At 47.8% G+C, this 14,974-nt stretch overlaps 1 long non-coding RNA gene and 1 other non-coding gene across 2 annotated transcripts in view; both read right to left on the bottom strand.

Annotated features, from left to right (window-relative positions):
- Positions 1 to 795: 795 nt before the first annotated feature.
- On the bottom strand, positions 796 to 869 carry TRNAN-GUU (transfer RNA asparagine (anticodon GUU)). Its single transcript has one exon. It is a non-coding gene; the product is annotated as a tRNA-Asn (tRNA).
- Positions 870 to 11,946: 11,077 nt separating this feature from the next.
- LOC123280607 (uncharacterized) overlaps positions 11,947 to 14,974 on the bottom strand; it is a 75,711-nt gene continuing 72,683 nt past the window's right edge. The window contains exon 5 of the long non-coding RNA XR_006519639.2: positions 11,947 to 14,686. This is a non-coding gene — a long non-coding RNA (uncharacterized lncRNA). The remainder of the gene's footprint in view (positions 14,687 to 14,974) is intronic.

The raw sequence follows: 14,974 nt of genomic DNA, 5'->3' as shown, positions 1-14,974 counted from the left end.
AGTCCCTAACCTTCTCATCTGTCTCTGAAGTATTCTCTACGGGCTGACAAGTATCATGTCTCTAAAAACCAAGAACTTCTTTCTTGTGAAGCACACTTGGCTTTCCCCCTCCCAGCACACTTGGACAACAGGTTCATTTGCCTGACGGAGCAAAAGAAAACCAAGCGAAGAAGCCGGGTCTCCAGCCAAAGGCACGTAGATGGAGCCTCGTGCTCCCCCGGTCAAGCTGGTCTGGGCACGAAAAGGAGCCTGTACACGTGCCGTTGTCAGGAGAGCCGCTTGAGCCAGTTCAGCGATCAGGGCGCAGACCGGCTCCGCTCCTCACCCCCTCAGAGCCAAGGGCGCCCCTTACTCAGAAGGAAACCAAGGTTCGGAAAGAGCACGTCCTTGGCTCTGCCGCACACAGTGCTAAAGCTACACCAGAAGGGCAGACAGACCAGTTCCCCTGTGGTCAGGCCTCAGAGCCCAAAGCGTCGCCCAGGCTGGAAGAGGTGAATTTAAAAAGTGTATGGAAAGGGTTAAATACTAGTCCAAACCAATGATGGAAGAAACTACATTGTGAAAAAGAACTTCGAGTCACGACGATGTGTGTACTCTCTCAAGGATTTCCGTACTCCCAAAGACCTGTTTTCCTCCCGAGCTCTTCTGCGAGGATCTGTGAGGACCTTTGATGTTGACTTAGGTCCCCTTTTGTGCACAAGACACAGAGAACAGGAGGGTACCAGCGGAGGAGGCCTCTCTCCACCTTTACCCGAGATGATATGTGAAGTAGGGACAACCTAAAATTAGGAGGCTCGTCCCTGGGTGGGCTCGAACCACCAACCTTTCGGTTAACAGCCGAACGCGCTAACCGATTGCGCCACAGAGACACACAAAAGGCCTACGCCTGCCCCCCTCAGGGAGCAGGTACTGATTCAACGCCAGGCCGAGCCACCCGCCCTTGCAGGACAGCAGTGCCGGCTCCAGAGCCTCGGAAAACCCGACAGGCGGAGTCGGCGCAGCGTGTTGATCGCCTTTGAGACCCGCGCGTTGCGTGATTCCGGAGGCAGAAGGGCAGCCAAGCGGCCTCGCCCCGCCTTGCTCCACACCCGCCTCAGCTGCCAGCACCACGGAGACGCCTGGGGCCGCGACCCCCCGGGCCTGGGCCGAGTGGGGCCCAAGGGAAGCTGAATGCCAGGTGGGCGCTGGTGATGGCTCGTGCCGTTTGCTCCGTCTTCACACGACCATCTGACGCCGGCGCTCCGCTCACTCCATTCGGCTCGGCTGCGGTCGATGGGGGGAGGGAGCCGGAAGGAGGGAGTGGGGGTGGTCGAAAGGGGCAAAAGCGAAGAGGCGGGAAAGATGTGGGGGAGGCGTGGACGGAGGACAAGGAGACTTCCCAGGAGGCCTGTGGAGAGGCGTGGGCCGGCTTTGGAGAGATGAGAATTTTTTTTGTTTGATTGGGTTGTTTTTTGAAAATCATATATCAGAATTGGAAGGAAGGGAGGGAAAAACGAAAAGCGTGCATGGAGGAGAGAAGAATAGGAGTACCTGCAGTTGTGCAAAGACAAAGCAGAGATGTAATTGGAATGATATTACGTGAAAATGCATAGGGCAAGGGTGGAGACTGTCCCTGGGACTGTGGCGCGCCGTGATCGTATAGTGGTTAGTACTCTGCGTTGCGGCCGCAGCAACCTCGGCTCGAATCCGAGTCACGGCAGTGTTGTCTGTCATGCCTGGTGTTTTCCTTTTACTATGCATTGAATCCTGCACCGGGCTGCGCCCCTTACCTGGGGGCCAGGGAGCAGCTCTTGTGCGCTAACATGGGGATGGGGACGTTCTCCGTTCCCGTGGTTGATGCCCTGACCGCTCAGCAGGAGGCTCAGTGGCACAATTGATGAAAAATACTGTTTCTGTGTTACTCAAAATCTAAAAGATCTTAAAGACCAGGTAAAATATTTCAAAAGGGAAGAGACACATCTTCTGTAGACCTGTTATCTGGTTAAATTTTGGCTCCCGGGAATCTGTGCTCCGGGGACTTTTTCAGTCCTTGGCTATGGTTCTCCTTAGGGCCATCTATTAACCTCTCTGTGTTGTGTACACTCAAGGATTTTAAATGCCTGTCAGCAGCCACTCACAAGCCAAATGGTATCCATCAGGATGGGACAACTGGAAGAACTCAACAACAACCACATAAATTATGATAATGTGACTACAGGACCCTCGATCCTGATGACTCAACTGGGGGAAACAGCGAATATGTGAATCTTAGGCCTGACTACATCAATAGTGGTAAGTGAGAGTAACATTACACTGGTGGAGCAGGCTGAGAACATGACCAAAATGGTGAATTGTTAAAGTCAAAGACAAAATGGAGATCAGACTTGAAAATTCCCTGAGCAGACAAACCAGTTTCGTTATGCAAGCAAATGTTAGTTTAGATTACTTTGCAAAACAAGTGGACTTAACTAGAGCCACTGCTTGTCAGCAGCTCTGAAAATCACAATGAAACTTAAATTGTTCCCCAAAAGTGGCATGAGATAAGCGATTTTAACCAGTTCCCTATCACCAGTAAAACTAGAGTGTTACAACCAATCCCTGTGAGGAATAAACAGCCACTGCCTCCTCACTCTGTGAGCTGCTTTATAGCAATATGCCTCTGAGCCTCATTCCACATTAGGTTTGAGCGCTCCCAATTCCTAAACTGTCTTTTTGTTGATAATAAACTTTCAGTTATGACTATTTCAGTGATCCAGTTGTTTTACTTCTGCTAGTTCTGAACTTTGGGCAGGGCCTCAACATTTTCATCTGCCAGATTGGGCCAACCAGAGAACTCCACTTCATACTGTTTTTGTCATAGAGTCCCTTGGAGCGTCCCTAACTTGCTAGACTGACCTTTGGGCGCCCTGTTGCAGATTGGAGGCTGAGGGAGAGCTGACTTTTTCTGCATAAGAAAGAAGAAGATGGAGAGGCAGAGATACAGAGGTGGGGGATGGGCAGGAACAAGAAAATCTATTTTAGCATCTGGCACTGGATATCATATTTTGGAGAAAGAGAAGACACTGATGAGCGCATCCAGGGAAGAACTTCAGCAGAAAGAGCAGACATTTAAGGCCATTTTATGACTTTTCCAATTGTTTCTGTGTAATTCTTCTCTATCTTTGTAGAAAAGGCACAGGTGAGCTTGATATGTTTATTGTGTGTTTTTGGAATGCACGCTTAAATAAGAATGCCTACTGTGCTTCAAATTTTCATCCGTGAACCTTCTAGACTTCTCCTAGCTCCACCAACTGTGCAATAAAAACAGAATGGGCCCAACATGGGGACTCCACCTGGGGAAGTGCCATCAAAACTAAGGGGGTGCGAGAGGAATGGGACACTCTCAGCGATAGTTGCTTTCCTTTCCATGGAGGTTGTTGCACATGCTTCACACCAGATCGATCCTTTCTTCAAATGAGAGCAATTGGGAAAATATAATGTATTCAGTGGCATCCACAGAAATCTTGGGTAGGGAAGTTCAAGTACTACCAAGTAGGCGGGCTGGGGATGGCCTATTCACCGGCACCCCAGCCATCGTCCTCTGCTTTGACTACTTTTGATATGGAGCAATGGGCTTGCTCTGCTCCCCACGATCAGAGCCAATTAATCACAACAAGTTAAGAATCAAAAAAAGAAGTTTTAATTCAATTAGCTGGCATAATCAGGAAGATGGCAGACTAATGTCCCAAAAATACCATCTTCCAAAATTACAGGATCTTGAGGTAGTTATATAGGAAAAATGGGCAGTAAGGAGGGGGTTCCCTCAGGCATGAGGGACTCCAGGGTCTTTCATTGTTCCATTCTTCTGTCAGCTGTGATGGATACCTGGTAGGTGTGTGTGTTTCCTGCCTGTGGTCAGCCTGTTCCTGGAGAGAAACTCATAGAACAAAGTTTTAATTTATCAAGCTATTGGGCAGTACATATGTAAACAGGGGCCATAAATCAGGAGAGCATGTGAATATTTTAGAGTACGTGCAAGCAGCAAGAGTCACAGAGGAGGAGCATAACAAGATGGCCTCACTTATGTTCACTTACACTTTGGCAAACTGGAGACCAGACTCTACTCACCTTCACCAGACAGGGGAGATGGCAGTTCTAGAGGAGGTCAACTTCATGCTAACTGTAGATCCTCAAACCTCATAGGACTTTTCTTCTCTTCCCTTTGGTCTCTCTTCTGCTTGCAATAAGAGAGTTTCCACCACCTTTCTGTCCTGTCAGGACCCTGTCTGGCTCCCTCTACAGAGCTGAAGCGGGCAGCCGGTTTCCCCTAAGTGTCCCTCAGGGCCTGGTTGTCTGCTAGACATAACTCCATAACTCTGGTCGGCGGGCTGGACCAGGAGGAGCCCAGAAAGCTGCCTGCGGGGGTGGAGGTCGGGCACCATAATCAAACTGCATTCTTCCTCCTGCACAGATACCTGCTCCTGGGGCATTCTGGCCAGGAATAGGGGGTGGGGGGGGGAGGCAAATAAAGTGTACTCAAAGCTTCTCTGCAGGCTGAACCCAAAGAGGTGTGAAGTTCCAGAAGGAGCAAAAGGAACCTCACAGAGTGGACCCAATCCTCTGCCTGGCCCTCATGGACAGGCTCAAAAGAGGCTGATTTCGAGGACAGAGCCAAAGAAAAGTCCTAATGGCAGAAAGACCCATGATCTTGAGATGAAAGTCTCAATTCCCAACGTTCAATTGGGCCCTGAGGCCGGGAGTTGAATCAACCCCGCACCCTGATCAGGAGAGTCGTCTGCACAAGTTCAGAGACCAGGAACAGGAGGGACTGTCCCCATGGCTGGTTCTCAGGCTGGGGGATTTGGGTCCCTGGTCCACAGCCCCCAGTCCCCTAGTGTGACACGAGGCCTTGTCTGGAGACACTTTTGATTGTCACGCCTCGGGGGAGGAGAGTGGGAGGGTTTTCCTCTGCCATCAAATCATCAAAGGCCAGGGAGGTCACTAAACATCCTGCAGTCCATGGGCAGAGCCCTCCCCCCCTACGCACACACAAAATGATCCGATCCCAACTATCAATGTTACCAAACCAGGTTCATTTTGGCCTGCTGCCCAGGAAGCCAAACACCAAGACGAAGAGATTGCAGCAGAGAGAGAGTTTACTCACAAGGCAGCCACCTGAGGAAGCAAGAGCATGAGCCTCAAATTCGCTTCCCAAAAATAGGGACTCAGGGATATTTATGGGGGGCAAGGTGGGCTGAAATGTGAAGAGATGTGATTGGATGTTAGGAGAGGTGAGGTAATTGATGATGTGCCCAAACGTAGTCAGACTTCATGCTTCCTCATAGGACCCATGTTCACAAAATGGCAGCATTAGGGTGATCTGAGGGTGGAGTTTTTAGCCTCTTGATGTCAAAAGGCCACCTATCAGACATCTACGCTGGCCTGTTGATGAGTTGGTGGTCTCAACCAGCCTGAAGTGGACAGAGTTCTAATTCCTGAAAAACAGCTCACACGCCCATTACCATGGTGACCCAGGCTGCAGGGAGATATCTATAGGAGCCTAGTGGAAGTCAGACAGCACGTTGCCTAAGCAGCACAGTTAACAATGGGTGCGTTAAACAGCTAAAAGGTATAACCTAACTGCAAAAAGGAAAAAACTTCAGTACCTAGATACTTCATCATCAATGGCTGTTTGCTGGTTTCATTGCCAAGACCGAGATTGAGAAAACCCGGTGTAGATCAATGTCCCACACGCCCCACAGACAAGAAAACAGGAATTCCTAACTAATTGGATGTGGGGTCTGAGGAAAACTCCGGCGACGGAGAGAACGCCGAGTCTTTCGGTCTGAGCATATGGAAGGATGGAGCTGGCATCGACTAAGGCGGGAAAACTGCAGGTGCAGCGGGTCGTCGCGGGAAGATCCGGCATCCACTTCGGGGCCGCCTGGAAAGGAGATTTGCTTGAAAGCCTTTCCCCTCCACCGTCTGTCTCCGTCCCTGCATCACCTGAGTCCTTTGGGAGGTTGGAGCTGCCCAGGACTCAGGTCTCGGTGCGCGACCCCTTCTCACCCTGGGCGCCTCCCCTCCCACCTCCTCCCGCCAATCTCGGCCACTCCCCGGCCCCCGCGTCCTTCTCTCCTCACGTGGGCGCCTTGAGGAGGCACGTCTCCAGGGCAGTTCAGAGGTGCCGCCGCGACGAGGCGACTCGCTCTGGCACGGGTGGCCTTGGCGGGCCTCGGGGGGCCCTCGGTGAGTCGCCTGCGGTCTCCTTTTTCGGTGAAAGCACGGAGGAAAGGGCCTTCTGAAAGGATTCCTGGTTTAAGACGCGTGACCCGCTCCCAGAGGCCCAAGGCCTCCCGGAGCGCAAAGCAAACGTCCCCTGGTCGCAAGCAAGGAAAGGAAGTGCCAGCCACCAGTTCTCTGGCGGTCTAGTGGCTAGCATTCGGTGCTTTCACCGCCGTGGCTCGGGTTCGATTCCTGGTCAGGGAATCCTTTTGCACCGTCTGTCCGCACACATGAACCTTCCTTTCCTCTGCTGAGGGCTCTTGCCCTCTGCTCCTCGCACGGAGACTTCACCTCCCGCAGAGGAAGGGGAACAAGGGCTGGCCGCTTCTCAGGGCACGCCGCTCTTACTGGTCTCCACATCAGCCACCCGCAGAAGCGCCTTCACGGGGCCGCGAAGCATCTTGCTCAGGTTTACACAGCCCTGCAGACCCTCAAAGCCCTGTGGGGCTGCACCCGAGGCGGTTCGGACCTGGCTCAGCTCTCTCTGACCGAGACGAGGCCAAGCCCAGGCGGCCTGTTGGTGCGGGCCCTGCAAACGGGCCGGTCGGCCGGGCCTCCCCAGCCCACTTCGCAGATAGAACGCTTCCAAGGCCTTCGGACGAAAGAGGGGCCCGGAGGCGATGCCGGTGAGGGTTGAGGGGAAGGTGAGCGGTGGGTCGGGTCTTCGAGGGCCGTCCTGTTTGTAGATTGAGCGGTGTAGGGAGCCGATGTTGACTGACCCCACAAAGGCAGCACGTGAAGTACGCACAAAATGGAAAACTCTTACTGCTGCCATAAGCAGAACGCAGGAGTAAAAATCAGCACCAGAATATCAAAACAACGGTACCACAATTTCTATAACGGCTATTGCGTTTAAACTGTGTGGACTCTACCAGGCACTGAACGCGTTTTCCCTTTTCCCTTTGACACTCACTCCGAAAGCCTGTTGGGATAAACGTTGTGTCCACTGTAAGGCATGAGGAGAGCGAGAGCCTGGGGAGGTGATGTGGACCGAGCGACAGAGGCAGCAGGCAGAGTATGTAGACGACACAACGCAGCGGCTGCCTGTCGGCTGGTCAGTCGGTCTGGAGCCCCTGCTGAAGGTGGTCAGTCTGGTGGGACCCCACCTCGGGTTCTGTGTGTGTGGAGGGGAGGTGGGGACCGTCGCTTGAATTCCTCTGCAGAGAGTCGTTTGGAGGAACAGCGAGGGCGCGGGCAGGTGTGGGAATGGTGGAGGGACAGCCAGCTACACCATGCCTGCAGGGCATGTGCTCCCAATTACCTGGCAGGGGAGATACTTTGATCGCCAGTGGTGGGTTACTCTGGGTGAGGCTTCTCCGTTGACCCCTGCGCTTACCCCACAAGAGGGAAACTCGACTCCAAAATTTGTGTTAGTGGGTAATTGTGTTCATGCTCTTCCCTTGCTTGCCCTGGCTCACGACAGACTTGGGTGTCCTTGCAACTCTCCTTGGCATGTGGAGAAGGCTTGCTTGGTACTCCTATCAAGCCTCACAAATAGCTACAAGATCTTTGTCTTTAGATGTTAAGTTTGGTTCTTGGTGAAAAGTCCTGGCCCTATGTATCTGCACACCATGCATGCCACTGAGTGGGGCTCTTTGCCCTCTGGGCCTATTGATGTTGGTCAGGGAAGATCCTGCAGGCTGGCTGGCAGACATCAACAAGAGAAAGGACAGAAGGCGTGCATGGTGTGAAAGCCTTCCCATGGGAGAAAAAGGCATCTCCACAGTCCCTTTGGGGACGAGATGGAAGAAGGCACCCCTTTCTGAACAAAAGGCGCAACACCTGGCTTCTCATGGAAGCTCCTGGGTCCAGTGTGCCCTCTCTCTCCCTGCACTAGCCAGCTGCTTCTCGACTCTCACCTGGCTTCCCCTCTCCCTCCTTCTCTTCCACCTCAGGTATGTATGTTCTCAGGGACCATGAAGCCCCCTAGCCCATGAAAATGACCAACCTTTCTCTCCAGTGCTTGGGGAGGGAGTTGGATCCACATTCTAGAGCAACAGGAGGAGAGAGAACATGTTGGGGCAGGAGGCAACTGGTTCCCTAGGTGGTTCTCTTGCCTTAGCCCATCTAGGGGCCCAGCTCACTCCTCTCTGAGGGGCCTGTGTTGCATGAGGCCCGTGGAGTTGGCCAAGTTGGCATCTCTCCCACTGCTCCTCAAGGGCCAAAAGGACTATCCTGTGGGTTCCACTCTTGCCCAGAAGAGACACCTGGGAAATGCTCCAGGAGAAGCCCAGTCTCTGCACACTGGACCACTTTGGAGCGATGCTTCCATCAGCCCATCCTTCCCTAGGAGGGCCTTGGAGAGAGGAGAACTGATCTAGGAAGATGGACTCTTCAGTGTCTCATTTGAGGCAAAAGGAAAAAGGGTGAGTCTTCTCTCACCCTCAACGTCTGTGGTTGCAGAGAGGCTTGTAGAGCAAGACCACCCTCTCTCCAGCAGGATTATCCAGCTGCTTTGGACACCTCACCTGGCTGGGGTCTCCTCCTCTTCCTTCTCCTTGGTCCTCCTTCTTGTCCTTCTTCTAGTCTTCTATCCTGGTGTTCCTTGAGTGCCTATCTTCCTTTTGTGCCACAGAACTTCTCACTCTCCACTGCAGATTACACATTTCCTTGGGTTGTGCTGAACTTCAAATAAGGAAATGTATGTAAGAGTGCCACAAATGCTCAATAATTGTGATCCCATTATTTTTATCAGTAACATCATCTGAATCATCAGGATTGTCTAACTCTTTCTCTTTTTTTTAATTTTATTTTTTATTTTTTTCCCTTTTTCTCCCCAAAGCCCCCCAGTACATAGTTGTGTATTTTTTCAGTTGTGGGTCATTCTAGTTGTGGCACGTGGGATGCTGCCTCAGCATGGCCTGATGAGTGGTGCCATGTCTGCGCCCAGGATTCAAACTGGTGAAACCCTGGGCTGCCGAAGTGGAGCGTGCAAACTTAACTGCTTGGCCACAGGGCCAGCCCCTAACTCTTTCTTTTTTAAGGATTGCATTTTCTTGTCCGAATATATTGATATACACTTAAACATTATGTAATCTTTGAGTAATAAATTGATTGGGTTATTTTATTATTAGAAAAAGTACTGCAGAGAATATTCTGTACTAGAGATATATTACACATATATCCTTGGCAATTCTGTAGGATAGAGACTGTTCTTTTATCCACCCTGTAGCCAACCTATCAATGCTAAATATCTTTAACAAAGTTTTCCCAACAGTCTAACCCTCGATGGGAAATTTCCTTAACTTGTTATCATCTCGATTCAAGGACTCTGGACAATTGGCATGATATCCCAGATTAGCTGAAACTGAGATTTTTTTTCTCTCTATTCTATTTTCTTTGTCTGTTTTCTTCTGTTCTTAGGTCACAACTTCCTAATAAAATTGTCAGCAACAACAACGTTGCTTGCGAAATGTTAGTGCTTCCATTGTTCACATGCTGGTCTACCCAATATTGTGCGTGGAGCCAGGGAAGAAGAGATCTGCATTGTGCCCCACTCTGGCCCTCTTCTGGCAATGCCCTCTTCCATTAGGCAAGGATTATGTGGAGCCAAGAGGAGAATCCCACATGAAGCCCACATCCTCCCTCCCCCATAGGCCTATCCATTGTACAAAGAATCTCAGAATCCCTTGCCCAGTGTCTTTTAGCCCAAGTGTAAGGTTTGTGGATCTTTCTTCCTTGCATTGTCAAACTGATTAAATAAGGTACCCTTTTCTTGTACTCAGACCTTGGTCTTGTGGGCAGAGTGGCATCAAGAGGCTGCTTTTCAGAGAGATCTAGTGGATGAAGCATGGATATGTTCGAGGTGCAGAACACAACCTGGTTCCAGCAGGCTAGTGGGCAAGCTCCAACAGAGGGTCTCACCATACTTCATTTCTCTGGTGTGTCACCCCAGGAAGTCCAAGAATTCTAAACTCATCCTTGCCATCCAAGTGATTATAAAGGTATAGTTTTCAAAGTAAAAGAATACAATCTATTTCAATATAAATGAAGAAGTTGTTTATCTAAGCTTGATTGGTGGCTTTAAAAAATATAGACTAAAGATAGATAGCAAGCTTGCCACTAACATTTGCATGTGCCAGTGCAAAAAATAAAAACAGTGTCATCAAAGCTGTTTACACTCTGAGGTGGGTTGTGAACATAACTTATTTCATCATCTGTTCAGGAGCCTTGAATGCAAGGAACACAGAGGTTGAGTTTTAGTCCCAGGCTAACTTGAGAAGTCTTATAGGAGGTCCTCACTATGTTAAGGTGGGATCCGAAAGTCCTAAGCCCTCAGGGGTAAGGATGGTCTTGTCTAGTCCTGCCCCTTCAAATTCCAGGGCTCTTTGGGGAAGGAAACTTGGCAATGCAAACAGTATAAGGAAAAGGAAAGTTTAAAAAGTCCAGGAGAAATTGTGGCCACAGACTTGACCTCTAACAGATTTAGCCTTGAGTACACATATCCTGGGTAGTGTGGGAAACCGTAAGACATCAATGTGGTGTGGTGTTCCCCAAATGAAAACGAACCCCAAGAGCCTGTCAGAGGAAAATATATCCATCCTAGGGCTGTAGAGTGCCCACAAACATCATTTTAAGAGAATCAATTAGCATCTAGAATTTAGTTATAAAACCTAAGAATGAAATCTCATGTATCTGGAATTTTAGAAATACTTCTATCAATCTTTGTTTCAAAGCAGACATGAAAATGGAAATTAGAAAATATTCTGAATCAAACAAAACTGAAAATACTACACATACTGCACAAGATGCAGCCTGATGAAAAAAATAAGAATAATAAGAAGTTTTCACATATTGAGGTATATGGGGAAGCCATTCTGGTTTAAATCTGATTCAGCCTGAAACTTGTTTCTCCCAGAGCAGCCTGGGTTATGGTCCAGCAGACATGCACTGTCCATCTGCTTCAAACATTTTCCCAAAGCAAAGAATGCGCTCTTTAAAGACAGGGGTGTAATGTCTCCCTCTCTCTGACACCAATACCAGTACTTCTTTAAAGATAAGCTTTTTCCTCAGAGAACTAAGGACAAGCTGACCTGCTCTATATGTGTGAAACTTCAACAAAACATCTCCTTGTGACTTTGGGGGGAAAATTTGTATTCCTGTCATGCTTGATGTATGTTCTTTGTTCTGAAATGGTATATAGCCATGTTGTAAATCCTGCTTCTCCAGAGTGCTTTCTTCCCTGTGGAAGACACCGCCGCCAGATTACTCCTCAGCTCAGTAATTATCACTCTCTTTCTCATCTATAGATTGGTTATTGATTATTTACCTCGGCAAACTAAACCTCTAAATCCTTTAGAGGACAATACACAGCTTTAAATGTAAATTATGAAAATTAGGGCTGATCCTTAATGAGCTAAACTAACACCTTAACACATTAACACCTTAAAGGAGGAAAATCATAATCACTAAAACAGAAAAGGTGTTTGAAAAAGTTCACCATAAATTTATGATTTTAAAACACCTCTTAACATAATAGGAATAGAACAGCCCTAATCTGCTAAGGGGTAGCTTGCAAAACAAAAACAAAAAACCTTCAGCAAATATTATAGTTGGTGATAAAACACTGACTTCCCCCTCCAACCTTACCAATCAGAAACCATCAGGAATCAGGCAGATGGGCCTCCTGTGACCACTTCTCTGCAACACTGTGATGGAGAGCTTAGCCAGTGAGCGAAGGCAAGAAAAACAAAGAAACAGTTTAAGAAGTGAAAATGAAAAATGAATACTATAATTAGTTACATATGTGAAAGGTAAATTACTAGAATTATTTAAGAGAATTGAATTCATTTGGTATATACAAAAATGTTTAAATCAGACAAAGTGAACTAAATTGAAGAATCAAAAAACAAAAGTTATTAAAAACGTTATAAACATTCAACAATTGTAGCATATAATTCAATCACATATACTGGGGAGAATAAAATACGACCCCTACCCCTTCACCATAACCAAAATCATTTCAGTGTGGATTACGCACCTAAATGTGAGATGAAACCTAAAGTGATTTTAGTCAGTATCATACAGCAGGATATTTCCATGGTCTCAAGGATAAGCAGGAATTTTAAAAATAAGACCAACAGGTTAATTCTTAATGAAGAGACTGATCAATTTGACTATGTCAAGAATTTCTGTTCATCAAAACACAGAATAAAGAGTAAAAAGGCAAATCACAATTTGGGTGAATGTATTTGCAGTTGGTGTAATCAGCTGGTACCAAAGACATTTAATGAATTCTTACAAAACAAGAAGAAAAAGATAGGCCTATAGAAAAATCGCCAAGGTCTTGGGGAAAAAAAATTTACATGAGAAAACCAAGTGGCTAACAAACAAGTAATGGTATTCAAATTCATTACCAATAAGGGATGTTAAAAATGAAACCCGAGGGCTGTCCCGGGGCCGAGTGGTTAAGTTCATGTGCTTGGTTTGGGCCGCCCAGGGATTTGCTGGTTGGGATCCTGGGCATGGACATGGCATCGCTCATCAGGCCATGTTGAGGTGGCGTCCCACATAGCACAACCAGAGGCACTCACAACTAGAATATACAACTATGTACTGGGGGACTTTGGGGAGAAGAAGAAGAAAAGAAGTAAAGAAAAAGAAGATTGGCAGCAGATGTTAGCTCAGGTGCCAATCTTTAAAAAAAAAAAAAAAGGAAACCCCAATGAGAGAACATTACAGACCGGCAAAAAAGAATTAAGTGAGAGTGTGGGATGAGGTAGAAGGTTACGACCTGGGAACACATGGGAGGAATTGATTAAAGGACTAACGCTATCTTCTGTACGTAGGCTACACAGGTATGTGTGTCATAATCATGTTATATTGTACATATAGGTGCTGTGCATTTGACTGCACGTTCATCACATATTTTTCAAACTCTCTCACCCCCCGCAATGAGTCTTGTGGCAGAGAGAATGTTGTTGAGATCCCAAGATTTAGTTTCAAGATAAACATGTGGACATTACTGTTTAACAGCCAAGGACAACCCAATGGAGGGTTGAGACCAAGACCCATGGAGCTGAGCTTTAGAATGATGTGAGCTCAAAGAATACTCTCCAGGAACCAGCCTGTAATTGAAAATAAAAGCTAAATTCCTTTATTTGTATTATTTAAATACTCTGAAAAGGCTATAGGCCAAACCATAACGATTCAAATCTCTCCTTTGCTGTTCCATTGCTGATTTCATAACACACAGCTCCTCTTTCCTTCCTCTCCTCCAAGCTCTCCAGCCAAATTCTCCTTCAGTCCTTGCCTTGTGGGTCTTCTCAAGCCAGCCCACTTTCCTCCAGCTTCTTAACTGAAGAAGGAGAAAAAGGAGGAGGAGGAAAAGGAGAAGGAGAAAGAGGGAAAGGGAGAGGCAGAAGAGGAGGAGGAGGAGTGAAAGAAGGAGAAGAAGATGACCTGAATATGGAGGAAGGTTCTCACAGGCCAGGAGTAGGTAAGGAAGGGAGTCAGAGACTGATTTTTTTTCAGCAAACAGTAAAGGGGAAACTGGGGTGTGTTACAGTCTTTAAAACTTTGTCCTGTAAGTAATCCATTTTCCTTTACATAGATCAGAACTCCTACTCCTCCTGACCCCCACCGCCTAAATTCTGATTCCTGTTTACAGAGAAATATTCAAAAACAAGAAACTGTACATCACAATTCAGAACTTTTTCATTCAAATTCCAAATTTCCAAGAGAATTTAAAATAAAAAGATAAATAAAACAACTTCGATGGTTCCAACATAGTATCACCATCGTTTTATACTCAGAATGTAGAAAGACAATCTCAGAAGGAAACTCTTGAAATTGAATAAATCGTTTATTTTTAAATGAAAAGAGAACAAAAACTCCCAAAATGTCACTAATCTTCAACTTGAAACTACAGTTAGGTAGGGGAATCCTCCAAAGATTTTTGGATGAAAATTAATCACTTGTAGTCTCTCGAACGCAGTCACCACCACCCCCCCCAATAACCTCAAATCACAACGCTTTCGAATGAGCCTCAAAGCGATATAATACAAAACCAGATAGACAGTTCCCAGATTCTATAGTTCGTTTTCGCTTTTTAAAAGTGTAATATTCAGGCTCACACCTGTTGACGCACATTGCCAGGTAGACGGAATCCTTCCCGGAACACCGATGGGCCCACACGGTGGGGACACGCGGAGGCGCGGTGACTGACGATGTTAATAAACTCGGTTCACGGTGTCTGCTGTACAGACGCCAGGACACTCTCACCACCTCTGTGCGAGGCCCCCTCTCCGCAGCTCCTCTCCTGTCCACGCGGGTTCCTCCCCACACGCCTCCCCCGCCACTGGTGTGACTGCCGGGCCCCGCGACTCAGCCTTCCGGGACCTTTATCTCTTGATCCTCGCTCCATAGTGATACGTGGTCCAGCGGTCAGCCCATGGTCCAGCCCGCGAATCAGTGACCTGATGGCTCTTTGGGTTCCTGTGACCTGCAGGAGAAAGGCTGAAAGTCACAATGGTCTTAGGTCCAAATGTTCAAAATCGCAGACCTACCGGAAACACTTGGGGGTTGAAAGATACGAACTCGGGAGTGAGGTGGTTACTATGCTGCATGCCAAATGCTGCTCCATATTCGCGAGAGCGTCAACCGCCCCAGGACTCTGCACAGTCTCAGTTTAGACATATTCCTTGCCATGCTCTGCTCAGAATTGCCCTATGGATTTTAGTTCTCATTTCGTATTTTGCTTCTCATTTTCCTACTCCTGCTGACCAGAACC

The sequence above is a fragment of the Equus asinus genome, chromosome 25 (genome assembly GCF_041296235.1).
Source record: "Equus asinus isolate D_3611 breed Donkey chromosome 25, EquAss-T2T_v2, whole genome shotgun sequence".
NCBI classification, from domain to species: Eukaryota; Metazoa; Chordata; class Mammalia; order Perissodactyla; family Equidae; genus Equus; species Equus asinus.
Note: the sequence above shows the minus strand (reverse complement) of the source record. Positions and strands in the feature narration are given on the sequence as shown.